At 40.1% G+C, this 12,956-nt stretch overlaps 1 protein-coding gene across 3 annotated transcripts in view; it reads right to left on the reverse strand.

The window, feature by feature from the left end:
• The window catches only part of ENOX1 (ecto-NOX disulfide-thiol exchanger 1), a 540,681-nt gene that overhangs the window by 456,012 nt on the left and 71,713 nt on the right, over positions 1 to 12,956 (reverse strand). For all 3 annotated transcript variants that reach the window (XM_081130691.1, XM_081130689.1, XM_081130690.1), the window contains exon 2: positions 297 to 421. The gene's annotated coding sequence lies outside the window, so the exon portion shown is untranslated. The remainder of the gene's footprint in view (positions 1 to 296; positions 422 to 12,956) is intronic.

Consider the following 12,956-nt stretch of genomic DNA (forward strand, 5'->3'; position numbering starts at 1 on the left):
GCCTATTTATTAGGACTGTGTTTGGTAAGTATTATTTACATGGATCTATATTCTACTATGACTGTGTGTTTTAGTTTTAGTTTTCTATTTTTCTTTCAAAGTAAATATAGGCTGGCCACCTTGGCTGGTGGCAGTTGTGGTTGCCACTCTCACTCTTATGAAATTCAATAATAGGAAAAGCGGAACCCAACATTATAGGAACAATTGCAAAATCAAACACTCAAGCTCAGAAGGAGTTGAGCCAAGATTTGAAAGTCTCTAAGGAAGGAGAAAAAAACGTTGCTGCCTTCTCTTACCCTGCATGCCAGTTAGCAGTGGTAGCTCAGCCTCTCCAGATGCTTCTCAAAAAAAGAAGCCCCACAAATGTAACAGGAGCTGAGATCCTGGGGGAGCCAATTAGATGTAAGCCGCTTTCAAAATTCTGTAAAAAATAAATAAATAAATAAATTAGAAAAAAACTTGGCACTTGAAATGACATTTTACATGTTCTGCTTCGGGCTTGTGGAACAGCACTTATATAATGACAAGTTGTCACACTTATAAAATAAACCTTGGGTTTTTAATATAACAGAATAGAATCATTAGCTAGTAAAACAAACAGCTTCAGAGGAAGATGTGGCACATCATGTCTAATAGGTACCTCATCCTTCATCTTTGGAATTATCAGCCAAAACAAGACAAATTAGGCCAAGGTCAAAGGCAGATAACTGCAGAGAAGCTCTCCTCCGGGTGGCTGGATGTGTATACCTTTGAGGTTCCTGCAGTTGTCTAGCAAAGAGAGGGTGGGGGCAGCCCTGCAAGGAACGGCAAACTCTCAGATCCTGTGCCCCCCTCCCCCCACCCGGTAGGAGCTTCTCTATGACCTTTTAATAATCTACAGCAGGAGAGGGTGGGGTTGGGGGGAGGGGGAGAGGAATAGCTTTCAGAAAGGACAGCAAGTGTCACCTCAGTGGCAGAAAGCACCTGGAGAGACTGGGCTGCCACTGCTGGTTAGCATGCAGAGCAGACGGATGCAGCAATATTTTTTTTTCTTTTTCCTTCCTTAGAAACTTTTAAATTGTGGTTCAGTTCTTCCAGTGTTTGATTTCTGCAACTGTTTTTGAATGCTGGGCTCCACTCAGGTTCCAGCTGGTGGTGGGAACAGAGGACCTGGTGTCCCCAGACTCCTGGATCTCTCCAGTGCTCACTACACTAATCAATGGCTATCTGTGAACCAGGTATAATCTTCCTTAATTAGATGTAAAGCAGATGTGTTTAATGCAACAGAACCAGGCAAAAAGTAAGACTTAAAAAATACACCAATTCTGTTGAGTTTCTATGATGGTTTCTCTCTGTTCCAGAATAAAGTAGCTACAGATCCATCTCCAAAGATAATTCTGTAAAAGCAACCAGGCTCTACCCCCTAGACCCTCATTCACTCCTCACCTTATCTTTAATATGACATCAAAATAATTGTGTCAAAAAAATCCAACAAAGAGTTCAAAGGAAACACGCCCTCTTGAAAAACACCCCAGGGCTACTGGGCAAGGACATGCTTTTGTTCTACTGCTTTTGTTCTACTGTGGTTGAATGTTTCAGTCACATCACTTCAACCCTTCTCCTAGAAGAAATGGTTATTTCATTGCCTCTGGTGACAAATATGTATCAGGCACCTACTCTGTGTTAAGCACTGACCATATCTCAGGAAGAACACTGAGGAAAGAGAACTCATATCCTGCCCGCATGGAGATTCTGCTCTAAGCTAATGAAGATGGACATGTCTGTGCAAGAAGCAACTCACCTGCCAAAACCTGATCTCTTTCAGGGTCTACCTGAAGTAGAACCTGCTCCATGAGGCTGTTCTGATGTCCTAACCAAAACAACATCTTCCTCACTTGAGTTCCTGTGTCCTTTTCAATGCTGTGTTTTACTCATCTATGTAATTAGTCTTATTGCCTCTTTAAGTTCTTTGAACAATCATTTTAATGATGAGGAGTGAAATATATCAGTAAATGTCAAATTCTTGATTGGGTGGCAGAGAGACAAGTATCTCAGTGAACACCAGAGTTAAATTGTCAAAGGAAAGTATAAAGACCATGTCTAAATTAAGGACAAAAATAAGCAAAAGTCTGATGTCTAAGGATGTCTCCTAACATACAAATTTAAAATGTGGTAGGTTCTGATGACCCTCTGAGTGGCCATAAAGGGCAATCAAAAGTCCTTTTAAATCCCATCAAACCCGTGATAGAGCTCCTTACCCGCCCCGTGATAGTAAAGACTAGGGGATAATAACGCCTTTGTTTTTAAAGCCCTGGAACTCCTCTGAGGACCATCATCCTTCAGAGAACAGGTAATCTTCAGAAACAATTGAATTCCCAAGTTTGCATTTACCACAATGAATAATGTGACCTCTTAGGAGAGAAGGCTTATACACAGTAGCTACAGCCAAGCACAGACAGTGACAAGATATGTCTTTTTACGGGCATTTTGGAACAATATTTTCCCTAGATAATTACAAAATGAGAATACATACATTGTATCAGCCAAACCAAAAAATTTCATCAACATAGCTAAATGGTATCACTATAAATATTTGAGCTTTCAAATGGTTTTCAGATAAATAGTGTTCAGAGTGTCTCTTTAGAGCTGATAGTTTTTAGAAATTACTGCTTTAAGCATTTATTTTCTTTTTAGCCTCATTGTGTAAACCATGCTACTCTTCCTCAATTTCCCAGGATCCCAAAGGTCACTCTCTATGGTATTTGCTTTAAAACAACTTGGTGCCAAAGACTCTGCCTTGGCTTTCAATTTCAAGTTCACTCAGATGACACTTTCTCACATTGGTCTCTTCACATTTCCCTACATCCAGACCTAGCTGATCTGCATTTTCTGCAGAAAGTCTCATTTCCAGTAACTGCAATCTACCTCTTACACAGTTTCCTTCCATTCCCCTGGGCAGGTCACTGCCTGGAAGGCACCAGAGAGGAGGAGCTGTTTCATACTAATGAGGCCTCAGTGCAGGACCCAGAGCTAAAGTGAGGCTCTGAGCCTTAGTTCTCTTGGGAGTGCAGGTGAGCGCAAGTGTAAGGGCACAGCTGAGAGTCATTTGGGCACCTTTCCGTTTGCCTAAAGCAGAGATTCCAGCATCTGAGCAGGGACCTGTTAATGGCTTACGTAATGAAATGAGTCAGTGTACTTGGCAGTTCAGACCTGAGCTATGTAAGGCCTTAATTCAAAAGGAAATTCTGGTGACAGATTTTCTTTCCTTTAGGTTGCTGCTGGTGGAACAAAGGCTAATAAATTAAGGACATCCGTATTCTTCTGCTGTTTTCATCTTTCTGGACTTTTAGACGACTGTGAGCCTCACTCTGCACCCAGCTAGCGTTGCTTCCCAGGCATCCTGGGGAATGACAGCACCTTGGCCTGCCGAGAGGCATGCCCTTACTCATAGGATTAGCTCATCTCAGGAACAGAAGAAACTTGCCACAGCCTTTTAGAGGAATCAGCCCGGGTGTTGTGGGGGAGGAGTCATCACCACATAGTTTTAAAGAAATCTCCTGAATTAAATGAAGTCTCGGTCAACACAGACCAACCAAGGAGTCAAAAGTCATGTATGAGGCCTGAGGGTAATCTTTCGGCAGGCTCTTGCCACAGTCATGGTTCAAATGACAAAGAGAAAGTGTCTGACATTCTAAAGAGAGAAGAAACAATAGGTAAGCCTTAGATTTTTAGACCTAATAACGAAAGAGAACTTTAAGGAGCTCTTAGGATGTAACAAAATTTTATTTCTATTACGTCATTTAATCCTCACAACAATCTTTTGAGGTAGATGGTTGTATTAATAGTCTCCTATTTAAGATGAGAAAACCAGGGCTTAGCCAGCTTAATTAAATAAATTATCCAAGTCTCCCCAGTTAGTAAATGTCAGAGATGGGATTTGAATACATGCTATCGATTACTTACACCAGCAGTGGCCAATGAATCTGTGTGGTGTTGGTGGTGGTGGGATTTTTTTTTCCAAGATTAGTCTATTTCCAAAAAATTTTGGAGAATGAAAGAAAGGAGTGAGCAGGAAAAACAAGAATTTCTTAAAAAAAAAAAAAAGACTGAGAAGAATAAAGAGGAAAAAAACCTGAGGAAAACACAGAATTTTTCCAACCATATTGTCAATTCATTTCTGTGTTAATTGGCTTAAGGAGGCAGAAAAGATTCTAATGTCAAACCATATGTATGTTTCCCCACAAAAATGGGGGTTTGTTCTTAGCCACTGAGTCATATATTTTAAAAAGTTTCCCATGTAGATTCAAACCTCATTCACATGGTATCATTCTTATTTAAATGTGATTTGTCCCCATTTCTCTATTTCAAGTGGTCCACGCCCAGAAAGTGAGTTTTCCTTCTGTGTCTCCTCCTTGGGGAGGAGGGGGGTGGTGACATCATGAGAACAGTGCCTGTCTTCTCCCCTATGACTCAGTCGTATAGGTCAAAGAAATGCTCCTATTACTAATCCTGCAGCAATGCATTAATTATTCGATCTGCCAAGTAAATTCAGAGGGAAAACAGCATCCTATGTCCATCCCAATCCCCTAAGAAAAGTAGGAAAGGCAGCAAAGAGAAACTACTCAGGCAAAACCAAACCACAAGGGAGGTGACCACCACCCACTTCCTTCACTCAGACAGAAAAGTGTACATACATCCCCATTTTCATCCTGCCAGAATCAGGTAAAAACAGAATTTGCTTTTTCCTGTGTGCTCTCATGATACGTTACACAAAGTGCGAAGTTACAGTGCTGACCATATTGTCCTGTAATTGTATTTTAGGTGTCTGTCTTCCTATTTATGTAATAGCCCCTTTATTTCTCTTAATATCTGTATCCCATGCCCCTAATATGATGCTTAATAAATATTTGTTAAGCAAACAAATGAGAGATTGAATGTAACAATAAATGAATGACAACTTGCTCAAGGGCTCCCTCTAACCAGGACAAAAAGAATTGTTCTTTTCCCTCCGTTATTTATGACCGAAGATGGTTGACACTGTCACACTTAGACTGGGGGTAGATCATGTCTGTTTGTAGTATTTGGTGTCTGGCATGTTTTGGCACTTAATGAATGAGTGTCTGCATGCACACAGAACCACACGCAGACTGTGCTCCTGTATTCTACACAGTTTATCTCTCTCCCACCTTGCACCCCCCAGGCTTGCTTAGCTCATAACTTGCCCCCTTAATGGCTTATTATCTTTGGAATTAATTCAGTTAGAATCCTTATTCTAAAAAAGGCATTCTACTTCTTATTGGAAGTTCCTAGAGGGAGGGAAGAGGAGGAAATGTGACTTGGTATTACCCACAGTGCCGCCCACAACCTGCCAGCCACGTTCCAAGTATGATGGATACTGGATATTCAGCAAGACTCAATACAGACATGGCCCTCCTCTTGCAGAATTCACAGTCAGTGGAAGGAGGGGAGAGAGAGAATAAGGCGAGTAAAGTACAGTAACTGTGATGACAGAGGCGACACAGAGTGCTATGAGAACACATAGCAGAGAGACCAAACTAAATCTGGAGACCAGGAAGGACTTCCTAGATAAGGACTTCCCTTTATGTTGGACCTGAGAGGTTAAGCAAGGCTATCCTGGTGAAAGGGGAATGTGGGAAAGAGGAGGAGAAGACCCAGAGACAGCGGAGAACCAGAGTAAGCAAAACACTTAAAGAGGTTAAGAATAGCCCGGGTTTCAGTGAAGACGCAAGTCTGGGCCTCAGCTCTTCTATTCTAAGGGCAATGGGAAGCCACCCATTTTAACCAAGGTGATGATAACAGATCTGAGTGTCAGGGGAGATGCTTGGGTTGTAGGTAAAGACATGTAGATTTGGGAGTTGTATTATTAGAGTGGGCTAAGTGTAGTAATAAACAGATCTTCAATGGTTTCCTTTAGCGAGATTACTTTGGCACCATATGGAGAGTGGATTATAAGACTGTGAGACTAGTCACAGAAACCACTCAGGATGCCATTTCAGTAGTCCAGACAAGGACGACAACGGTGATGTGGAAATGGAAAGAAGTGGGTGGGTTCAAGAGAATAGTAAGAAGACGGAATTAACAGAGTTTGGCAATCGACTAGATCAGAAATTGGCAAAATTTTCTATAAAGAGCCAGACAGGCAAAGTTTAGGCTTTGCCAACCATATGGTTCCTGTCACAACTACCCAACCCTGCAGCTCTAGTGAGAAAGCACATATAGACAACATGCAAGGAAATGAGTGTGCCTGTGTTCCAATAAAAATTTATATACAAAAAGCAGGTCAACGGGACAAATTTAGATACCTGAGAAACATTACCCAAATCATGTGCACTAAGCACTTAGATACTTGGATCTTGGTTTCAGAAAAAAGACTGGGCTCTAGGTAAAGATACATGGATTTGTGAGTTTTCTTAGTTAGGTGAGACTGAACTGTATGAACAGAACACCAACATTCAGTGGCTTTTTAATAAGAAGTTTAATTTCTTTCTCGCACGGTGATTCAAGGAACTCGAATAGGGGTGGGACGGCAGTCATTCCTGGAGCCTGACCAATAGCAGCACCCATGTCACTCAGCCAAAAGGAGAGAAGTTGAGAGACGAGCACTTGGAGGAGGTTTTTATGGGCCAGGTCTAGAAAAAGCACACAATCATGTCTACCCATCTTGCCCTGGAGAGATCCTACTCACATGGCCACCTAATGCCCGAGAGGCTGGGAAATGCAGCAGCAGAACTGTGCGTCTAGGTTCAGGGTGGGGAACCTTTTTTCTGCCAAGGGCCATTTGGATATTTATAACGTCATTCACTGGCTATACAAAATGATTGACTTAAAAATTAGCTATGAAAAAAGCTCCTAGCTTTATTGAATTTTGAATCCCACCTGCAGTTGCCTTGGCAGGGCTGGACCACATGAGTTCCCAGCCCTGGTCTAGGGTAAGGGTAGTGTGGATTTTAGCCAGGGCCCACTTCCGCAGTCAAAATATATCCATAGGCCGGGAAGGCGTGAGGGTGAATAAAAGTGACTGAGGGAACCGAGAAGCATGAAGCCAGGTCCAGAGCTCGGAAGAAAGCCAATGTTAGGAGGTGAAACGAGGAGGAAGGGGGTCCGGCAAAGACGAAGAAACAAAACTGGAGGCTGTGTTAGGTATTTAATGAGCGGATGTAGAAATGAGTACACATTTAGTCATTAAGAACTGAGCCCATCTCTGACAAGCTGACCTCTGATATTTAGATGAAAAATGAGCCAAATTGCCTTTAAGAGAAAATGGTAAAAACCAGCTCCTCAAAAAAGCCAGGTTTCCATTACCATTCAGATGGGCTGCTTTAGGGCTATGTAGTACAATATTCACCTTCTTCCATTCACTTTTGTGTCCATAAATCAACCTAACAGGTAAAACCTATAAATTCTGCATCAAAAATTTTATGTGATCTCATCTTATACACATGTAAATATATGAATATAAATATGAACGTATACCTGTCTGCATATACATACACAGTCAGCACTCACAGCTTTCATTACCACAATGCCTTTTTTTTCATTTCCATTTTGTGCAATTCTCCATGCTCTCTTCTTTGCTCAAGGCTTCTCCTCCCAATGAGAAGACCAAGGAAAATAAGTTGGATTCCACGTTGATAACATTTTAAGCACTGCTTCATTATTACAAAATACAACAGAGCCTGAAGCTTAAACAAAAAAATGCAGGCTTGTACACCCATGCCCCCTCCTCAGCAATCCTGAACCAAGGAGACTGCAGCTAGGAAAAGAAGAACCTGACCACTTACAGAGCTGTGAGCACCAATCCACCCTCTTCACTCCTTTCAGAATGGCAAGCCTTTGGGGCAAGGAAAGGGGTTCTGAGGTTCTGTATCTGAAATGTTCTTTTCCACAGAAGAACAAACAGCCTTGCTTATAAATAACTTAAAAATTATTTTTGAATAATAATCTTTCCAGCAGTTACACAGACGATAAATAAAGAAAAATCAGTAACCTCTTCTAGTCGCCCAGCATAAATTATTAGTATTCTCAACCTGACCAAGTGGCTATTTAGAAGCCTCCCCTCAAACATGGTGGTGTTCGATAAATATACACTGACAAAGGTGACAAGCGCTACCAATGTTATTTCCTTACCTAATGATAAAGTTGGTGGGTTAGTGGCACGAATCATGTGTGTTTCATTCTTCCTATACTAATGTTCACATTGTAACTCATATCAGATGTGAATCTATTAGAAACAGGCTTTTAATTAGCAAAATTAATTCTTTCTTTACTTGAGAGAGATGAGCCTGTGTGTATAAGCAGAGAAAAACTTTGCAACAGCAGTTCTCTCTTGCATTCTGTGACAAGATTTTTTGTCAGCGGCAACATGTCTTTCTTATTGCTACTTTTATAGGGTTATCATTATTCAAAGTCTACTTCCTTCAAACATCATCTGCAAAGCATATCTAGAAATTTCACTGCTGATGCACATAATGTATGAAACTGAGAAACAGCAACTTGTTTCCCAGTAGCTATGTTAAATATGTAGTATTTAAAAATCTGGACTCTGTTGGCTAGTCTGAGGGAGAGTGTAGGAGAAGGGCAAGAGGCCACCAATATGACGTGTATGCAGCCTGTGAAGTCAGAGGCATCTGTTCAAAAGGAATATGTAGATGTAAAAGTCACAATTTGAATACTATCTAATGCCTTCAAAAGGCAAGTGGGCTGGAAGCCCATCAATTTTGTTTGGTCAGATCCTTTCCTCAACCCTGTCATTCACGGAAGCCATCGAGTTTACTCTGCCATCTCCTCATCCTCACAAGGCAGACTTGTCTCCCCCAAGTCGTGAGGACACTCACCAGTGCCGGGAAACATGGAGCCACCCTTCGCTTTTGCACCTGCACCATCCACCTTTCCTCAAGGAAAATCACCAAGACAAGCCTCTCATTTTCCCCCCTTCTCTCCCTCTGCCACTCCCACCTTGGTTCAGGTCCCTGTCAACCTTATTTGGACTACTACAGAAATGTCTAGTGATCTCCTTGCCCACAAGCTATTTTCTCTAGAATGGGTTGTATATATGAAGATAATTTTTTAATTTTTTTAAAAAATATATCTTTATTGATTTCAGAGAGAGGAAAGGAGAGGGAGAGAGAGAGAGAGAAACATCAATGATGAGAGAGTCATTGATCGAGCCCACAACTCAGGCATGTGCCCTGACCGGGAATCGAACCCCGATCGCCTGGATCCTAGGTTGACGCTCTACCGCTGAGCCACACCCGGCTGGGCAAGAATTTTTTAAAAAATCAATCTAAAACATAAATTAGACAGTGTCAGGCCTGTGCTTAAAGCATTAACAATATACACCATCTGAAAATAAATCTGTCTTACATGGCAGAAAGACCCCCAAATATTAGGTACCTGACCATGTCTATGACCTCATAATTTCTCATGACATTTGCCTCATATTTCACCACACACACACACAAACACATACACACATCCTGCTAGTTCTCACCTCTGGGACCATTCACACTAATATCTCTGCCTAGAATGCACTTCCATATTACCCCGCTTGACCCCCACTTGACCCCCACTTGGCTCACTCCTAGGGCATCTCTACAGTTCATTCAGAGGACACCTCCTAAAGTTTTAGGGGTCACTCTCAACGCTCTTCAAAAACTATCTAGCCCAGGTCGGGTGGCTCAGCTGGTCGGACCATCATCCTGTGCACCAAAAGGCTGCAGGTCTGATCCCCAGTCAGGGCACGGATGGGAGGCAACCGATCGATGTCTCTCTCTCACATCAATGTTTTTTTCTCTCTCTCCCTTCCTCTCTCTAAAATCAATAAAAACATATCCTCCAGTGAGGATTAAAAAAAGAAACAAAACAACTCTACCAAACTGGGAGGGAAACCTAACACTGCTGTATGATAATACATTTTTGTATCTCTGACTGTGTGTATGATGAAAGCAGAAAAGCAATGGACTCTGAAATCATGGTGCTGGGGTAATAAGTTAAACATGCAGAGATAATAATTTTGGATCCTGAGCAAGTATCTTTACCCTAAATTAATTCTAGATAGGGTAAATTTTAAAAATCACAGAAGAACTAGAAAATATAAAAGACAATTTCCACAATACAAAGTGAAGAAGGTTTTCCCAAGCATGATTTTAAAAGCCAAAACATGACAAAGATTAATACATTTGACTAACTAAATAAGTAGCCTTTTAATTGGTGGAAATACTATAAATTCAAGTGAAAAAGACAATCAACAAATTGAAAAAAAAGCATATTTGGCATACTGACTGGACCTAATTTATTTTGATGAAATTGATTTAGATAGCAGAGGGTTAATCCCCCTATATAAAGAACTCTTGTGAACCAATACAAAAACACCAACCTCCTGTTAGAAAAAGCAAAACAAACAAACGACATGAATAGGTACACAAAGTATTTCTAAATTTATGTGAAGTTTTCAAACTCCAAAATCAAATAAATTCAATTGTTCAATGATACTTTGCATACTAGAATGACAAAGATTAAAAATATATTCTGGCCCTGCTGGCTTGGCTCAGCCATTGAGCACTGACCTAGGATCCAAGAAGTTGAGGTTTGATTTCCGGTCAGGACACATCCCCAGGTTGTGCGCTCAATCCCCAGTGAGGGGCATGCAGGACGCAGCTGATCAATGACTCTCTCATCATTGATGTTTCTATCTCTCTCCCTCCATCTCCCTTACTCTCTCTGAAATCACTAAAGATATATTTTAAAAATATATATGTTATTGAAGGTGTGCAAAAATGAGCACTGTTAAATACTGTTGATAAGAGAGTTCTGAAAAGTAGTTTAACAGCGGTTATCAAAAATTATGACCCAGAATTTTCACCACAATTTACCTAGAGAACATCCTAAATGTCCATTAAGAGGGAGTTGCTTAATATATTATAGTAGCTCTTTATATTGTAACATCAGATAGCCATCAAAATCAAAGCTATATGCATATTTATTTACATAGAAAGCTACACATAATACATTACAAAAGTTTTTAAAATTGGGTCAAAAACAATATGTAACCTTGCCCTACGTTAAAATGTTTGTGTATATGCACAGAAAAATGGAAAAAAAAAACCAACAACACTAAAAACAAGCACACACTTAGAAGAATGTAAATAATCATTCACCAAAATGTAAATAATCATTATTTTCTAGAGGTGGGAATATGAGTTCCCTCTTCATACTTTCTTTTCCTCTTCTTGTCCTTTTATATTATTTAACTTTTTTTAATCAGGAACATGTACACTTTTATAATTAAAACATTACCAACAACATAACTATTCCCACTGTTTAAAACAAATGAATAAAATGGACAAAGGAGATAAAACGTGTTCACATGAATGGGTTGAGAGCAGGGTCATGTGCCTAAAAGAACTGACATTTTAACTAAATTATATCGACTAGAAACAAGGCGCACTCATAAAGTTCATTCTCTAAAAGTCTTCCAAACCCAGTTAACAAAATATCATAGGACCACTTAAACTACTGCCTGAAAAATTAACACTATAAATTTACTTTTCTGAATTTTTCTCATACACAGAACAGTAATGTAGCTATTCTGACTCCTGTGAGCATAAAACAAGGATAAACTGTTCATTTCTATAATAGAGGAGGCAGAGCAAATTTGCTCCCTCCCTCTCTGTTTGCCTGTTCTTAGTCAGAAAGAAAAAAATAAGCTAGAGACCCTTCAGCTCTAAGGATAGAGCCATGAATTGGTTACCAGGACATGTTGCAAGTCCATACATAGGCTACATATGTTCCTTTTTTAAATCTTTTTGTATATGATTAGCTAATTGTAGTTCTCCCAAAAACAGATGGGTATCAGCATAAGGCTGGAAAAATGCAACAAACAAAATGTCAACTAAGTTTTAAATTCAACAGATTTTATTACCCAATATCAGTTTAAGTCCATCATTTTAAAATTGGGCTTTTCAACCACTGGGACTAGGGGAAAGCTAGGACTTAGTGACTGGCCTTTCTGTAAACAAAAGAAGTAAAAGTTATTTATAGTGACCTTTTAATGTTTACCTTAGAGCTGGCTAATCAGATGTAAATTGTCACCCCATGGATATGCTTAATCAACTTTATTCCCTTTGCTAATTGAGAAATAGAGCTGTTAATGTCAAGAAACATTTGAAAAATGCACCAAGCTTGCTCAATAGAGCAAGTTCTTTATAAAAGTCAGAGTTTCCATATGGTAAAATCATGGAAATTAGGCTTGGGGGGGAAAAAAACACTAAGAAAGACTAATTTGTTATTGAGCTAGTCTGTGCTGGAACAAAATCAGTCTTAACAACACTAAACCTGAGATTTTTTTTTTTTTTACCACTTCTTATTTCAAAAATAACTCCATCAGCTCCTAGGAAAAATCATTCCATCACCTTACTCCAATGTTGCTCTCCTGCTGGGTTTATGCTTTTCTAGCTAGCAGTGGCTCTGGCTGGCTTAAAGTCACTTTACCAGGACACTCATTTACCAGCTGAACTTGTTCCCACAAGTCAGTCCTTCCTTTTCTTTAGCTCTCCACAGGTCTTCTCTTAGCTTCCTTTAAAACTGACCATAGTCAGTTAAATGAGTTTCACTTCAACTGTTTGAAAAGTGGACAATATATTCCCTTAAGTGACACTTCAGGACTGCCTCAGTCTTGGTAACACCAGTAGAAGCATAATTTCAACATATTGTTGATGTTGGAGCAGATATGGTTAAAGCAGTAGCTAACTACAAAGGACCACCCTACCTTCTCAAGATAAGACCCACCCCCATTCCACCCATATGCACTGGCTCCCTTGTTTTGTAAAACACAATGTTCTCCCTCCTTTTTAAGACCACTGTCATTAATGAACATTCTCTTGCAACAGCTTGAGTAAAATCCTCTCCTGAATTTTACATGCATGTTGTCTTTCATGAGGTGCATTTAAGAAACTAAA

Source organism: Miniopterus schreibersii (genome assembly GCF_964146895.1).
Source record: "Miniopterus schreibersii genome assembly, chromosome: 2".
Taxonomy (NCBI): domain Eukaryota; kingdom Metazoa; phylum Chordata; class Mammalia; order Chiroptera; family Miniopteridae; genus Miniopterus; species Miniopterus schreibersii.